Source organism: Entelurus aequoreus, linkage group LG03 (genome assembly GCF_033978785.1).
Source record: "Entelurus aequoreus isolate RoL-2023_Sb linkage group LG03, RoL_Eaeq_v1.1, whole genome shotgun sequence".
In the NCBI taxonomy this organism is placed as follows: Eukaryota; Metazoa; Chordata; class Actinopteri; order Syngnathiformes; family Syngnathidae; genus Entelurus; species Entelurus aequoreus.
Window position 1 is genome coordinate 48,206,627 of NC_084733.1, and position 5,774 is coordinate 48,212,400.

The following is a 5,774-nucleotide window of genomic DNA, read 5'->3' on the forward strand; positions in this document are numbered from 1 at the left end:
CTCTTAAAGAAGAGTAGTCTAGATGCCACAGTACTGAAAAACTATCGGCCCATATCAAACCTGCCGTTTTTGGGTAAAGTCCTACAAAAAGTTGTACACCAACAGCTTAGTGACTTTCTCCTGCTTAACAATGTGTTTGATACTTTCCAATCAGGCTTTAGGCCCCACCACACCACTGAAAAAGCTTTTATGAATACTAAATGATATCCGCCCGAACACAGGCGCAGGAAAAGTCTCAGTCTTGGCTCTGCTGGACCTGAGCGCTGCCTTTGACACAGTTAAAGTTAAAGTACCAATGATTGTCACACACACACTAGGTGTGGTGAAATTATTCTCTGCATTTGACCCATCACCCTTGATCACCCTCTGGGAGGTGAGGGGAGCAGTGAGCAGCAGCGGTGGCCGTGCCCGGGAATAGTTTTTGGTTATTTAACCCCCAATTCCAACCCTTGATGCTGAGTGCCTACTATCGATTATAAAACTGGGTGGGACTATCCGGTTAACTGGTTCAAGTCCTATCTCGATTACATGACATAATTTGTTGAAATTGGTATCTGTGTCTCTGCCCAAATGGCTATGACCTTTCCTCAAGTCTCGATTTTATGACCCCTAATGTTCAACTTGTACATTTTGCCACTAGGCTAGCTAATAAGCAGCTTCAATGTGTCCTACCACAACTAAGCAGATGACATTCAGATCTAATGCTGTATTTGGTAAACAGCATTATGGGAACAAGATAGAAGAAGACTGCTGATGATGTATAAAAAGGGCCTCGGCCTTCAGTCTGTTCTGTCCCTTCTTTGTCACTCACACACTCACTCACTCACTCACTCACTGTAAAGTGTTAGCCTTGCCAAGCTTCTCCTGCCATGCAAGCCAAGGAGACTGAGGGTATCCTGTATCTTTTGCTGTATCTGTAGAGCGATGCACTTGGCCTTCTCCGCCTTGCTTGTCTCTACTCGGACGATGCCGGTCAAGCCCTGTTGTCCTGCAAGTTCAACGTGAGTAACAGGATCTACATTTACCTAGTTGCACTGTCGTCTTTGGTAAGATCATCAAGTGTCTCCCTTGAAAGAATAATCGGATCCTCCTTTTCTTGTCTGGTTGCAGTACACAGAATGTGACAAACTCCAACACTCACAAGTGCAGTATGCAAGGGACAGGTGGCTGCCGAGAGTGCGCTCACATTCAAACAAGGTACAAGAAATATGTCCCACCCTCTCTCCGAGTTGAGCTTGTAAATTACCTCCACTAATACACAAGCACGTAATATCATGTCAATATCAATGCATTTCAGCAAATACTTGCAATTATATAGTCAGATATAAAAACATACCATATTTTCAGGGGTATGGAGCACATGTGTATGTAAACCACACTCACTTAATTTTTGGCCCAATTTTATTTTGTAGATATATTGACCGCAGATGTACACATTGAAACATGAAATATTTACGCAGGCGCTTGTGTTCATTCAGACGTCATTCATGAGAGGTCATTGAGCAAATATTAATCCTCCACCTGCACGCGGGGGCCGCTGGAGTTGTTTCCTTCAGTGTTGGAGTTGAGGGGACCCAGGGTTGCTTAATCGTAACAATGTCTGTGATGCGGGAGCACTTGAAGCACAGGCATGTCGGACATCTTGAGGATGCAAGCTCTACTTGGTAAGATAGTTATCTTTTTATCTAGCTAGCTAACAACCAGTGGTGGGCCGTCAGGGCCAGCAAGGCCTTCTCTACTGGCCTAACATAACCAGAAATCATGATCATTTACTTTCCCTAAATATCTAAAATTATTAATATTCTCTTCATGTAATTTTATGCTCGTTCTATTGCTGTTGTTTTTAGTTTTAGTTTGTATCCAATCAGAATTCAGCTAACTTATGTTGCCATGCTGTACGAAATCTGCCCGAGGCCTTCAGAACCAACTATGCGGGCGTCTGTGCACTTTAAGCAAACGGGCACATACAGGTGATAGACAGTTGCGATAGCCAATCAGATCAAGAGTTGTTGTCAGTAAAGCCTTCTAGATGGCCTCACGTGGAAAGTGACATTTACGCGTCCTGTAATTGGATACTCACCGGGACCGTTAGCGGATGAAATTGAAAACACAGACTTGATAGAAAGTTGCAATAGCCAATCAGATCACAAGTTGTTGACAGTAGCCTATCTAAGTAGCCTGATGTTAACGAGACTGTGATTGGATACTCACTTGTCATTCCAAAGTGAGTATCCAATCACAAGTTTCAATTTAGCAGGAAGCTGGAAGTGTTGCGCCAAGGAGAACAAAACGTTGATTAGGTGGCAGATATATACTTCGAAGGCCATTTGCAAGAAGGATATCTTGTGAGACGATGTCGGCGCAGCTGTTCTGGCGATGAAATGGCGAAATGCCTGCCATTTGCACTCGAATAAGCCGCCGACGAGCGGTACCACTGGCTTATACGGCGTCGAATAGGTGCAACAAATTGTGAGTTCAAATATTTTACTTTTTCACTTTTAATAAGTTTTTTGTAATTTTAGTTTTGACAGTACCACATAAGATATGTTTTAAATGCGCCAGAAAATAATCTGTTTTGTATACTGTTGAGGTGATTCAACACATAGTAGGGCGGAAATGTGTTCCTGTATAGTATTTCTCCTGCAATGTTTATGTGGTGACATCAATTATGATATTTGGAGAGGTTATCATTGAAGTCGGACATCACTGAAGGCCTAGATGGGAAACGCACGGCCCGCCACTGCTGACAACAGAGTCCAAGTTGTGTGAAAACAAGCTTTTAACTATCATTTTAGCCGAAGTCCACCAACTAAACTTTGATTAGGCAAGGCAAGGCAAGGCAACTTTATTTGTATAGCGCTTTTCATACACAAGGCAGACTCAAAGTGCTTCACAGACAACAAAGTGAAATGAAAGAAAATAAAAGCAAAATTAAAATGCAGACAATAAAAATAAAAACAGTGCAGACGTTAAAAGTTAAAAGATTAAAAGATTTAGCTGAAAGCTAAGGTGAACATAAAAGTCTTCAGTCTAGTTTTAAAAGTAGTGAGAGTTGGGGAGAGTCTGACATCTTCAGGAAGTTTATTCCAGCTATGTGTTGCATAGTGACTGAATGATGATCTCCCTTGATTTGAGTTTACTCTTGGAACCGCTAACAGATTGGTCTCAGAAGATCTTAGTGATCTAGAGGGCGTATATAGTGGGAGCATATCAGTGATATACTTGGGCCCTAGACCATGTAGTGATTTATATGTGAGCAGGAGGATTTTGAAATCTATTCTCTGATGTACAGGGAGCCAATGTAAGGATTTAAGAATTGGTGTAATGTGCTCACATTTTTTGGTCTTTGTTAGAACTCTAGCAGCAGCGTTCTGAACAAGCTGTAGCTGCCTGACAGTTTTTTTGGGAAGACCTGCAAGGAGACCATTACAATAGTCTAGCCTACTGGTAATAAAGGCATGTACAAGTTTTTCTAAGTCTTGAGCTGACATGAGCCCTCTAAGTCTTTTTACATTTTTGAGGTGATAGTAGGCCGATTTTGTTACTGATTTGATGTGACTGTCGAAATGTAAATCAGAATCTAAAATAACCCCAAGATTTCTGGCTTTATTTGAGGTTTTCAGGGACAGTGATTGAAGGTGTTGGATGACTTTAAACCTTTCTTTTTTTAGCACCAAAAACAATTATCTCAGTTTTATCTTCATTTAGTTGTAGGAAATTTTGGCACATCCAGTGTTTGACTTGCTCAATGCACTGGCACAGAAGATCTATGGGGCGATAGTCATTTGGTGATAGCGCTACATAGATTTGGGTGTCATCGGCATAGCAATGATGGTCAATGTTATTATTTTGCATGATTTGTCCTAGTGGGAGCATATAGATGTTAAATAAAGTCGGCCCCAAGATTGAACCTTGGGGGACTCCACACGTTACGTTGGTTGGTTCTGATACAAAGTCACCAATGGAAACAAAATAGTTCCTATCTTGTAGATATGACTTGAACCAGCTTAAAACTGTGCCTGAGATCCCCACCCAGTTTTCCAACCTGTCCAAAAGTATTGAGTGGTCGACAGTGTCAAATGCAGCACTGAGGTCCAAAAGCATTAATACTGAAGTTTTGCCAGAGTCTGTGTTTAGACGGATGTCATTTATAACTTTAAGAAGGGCCGTCTCTGTGCTATGAAGAGGTCGAAATCCTGACTGGAAGTTGTTGTGGCAGCCAGTAGAAGCCAAGAAGTGATTTAGTTGTTGGAGGACATTATTTACTTTACTTATCCATTAGAAACTTCAGGTGTGAAGCAGCATCAATTTGCAATGCAAACAACAAAGTCACAATAACAAACATTAAGCACACACACCCACTCACATGCACACGCATTAGGCAACACTGCGCTTATATCGTAAAATAATAAATATACAATATATTAGATAGCAAAAATTCCAAGAATTATTCAATAATACAAACATATAGAATGAGTGTTAGATAGCTAAAAAGGCCTGGGGTTAATCAATAATCAACAATATACCTGTGTGTATATGTTCAAAATTCTTGTGTTTAGACAATTTTTTGTGTGTAAGAGAGGTTTCTTACTTGCTGATAGTTTCAGATGACACTTCAGCCTTCGTCAGAGCTGTCGTAGTTTCCTGTTGTGGCGTGTCTACAAACACCTGTGTGCAGCTTTCTAAACTCATCATCACAAAATGCACTTTTCTTTTTGAGGAAACTAGACTGCTTGAGTGTTGTTTTGTTTGTTATTACTGCTATTTTGACTGTTCTTTGTTTACACTAAAACAATTATACCTTGTTTTGTCAGCACTTTGCCTGTCCTTGATTTTGAATGGGCAACATGTAATATATATAAAAAAAATTCTAGCGCAGCCTAATGACCAGCACAGTTACATTATAAATAAATATTTCAGAATGATTTAATAAAAATAATATTATAATAATGATAATATTACTGTGTGGGTTCCGTCCGGGCACTCCCGCTTCCTCCCACCTCCAGAGACGTGCACCTGGGGATAGGCTGATTGGCAACACTAAATTGGCCCTAGTGTGTGAATGTTGTCTGTCTATCTGTGTTGGCCCGGCGATTTAGCAGTATGATTGATTGATTACTGTAGTAGTGGGAGTAGTTGGTGTTATAGATGAGAGGTGTTTGTAATATATTTAGTTTGTTTATGAACGATAGGAATGACATGTGAAATAGGTCTCAGTATGATGCAGTGCAAACTACAACCACAATAATGAATATAATAATTAATGAATACCTTTCAGTGACGGTTTCATTGTGGATGGTACAGTATACAGTGATAATTGCCTTTATGCATGTGGTCATAGGTATAGACATTTTGTGTTTATAAAAAGTTCCCATAAATCCATCCATCCATCCATTTTCTACCGCTTATTTCCTTCGGGGTCGCGGGAGGCACTGGAGCCTATCTCAGCTACAATCGGGCGGAAGGCGGGGTACACCCTGGACAAGTCGCCACCTCATCGCAGGGCCAACACAGATAGACAGACAACATTCACACTCACATTCACACACTAGGGCCAATTTAGTGTTGCCAATCAACCTATCCCCAGGTGCATGTCTTTGGAGGTGGGAGGAAGCCGGAGTACCCGGAGGGAACCCACGCAGTCACGGGGAGAACATGCAAACTCCACACAGAAAGATCCCGAGGCCGGGATTGAACTCACGACTACTCAGGACCTTCGTATTGTGAGGCAGACGCACTAACCCCTCTACCACCATGCTGCCCCCATAAATCCA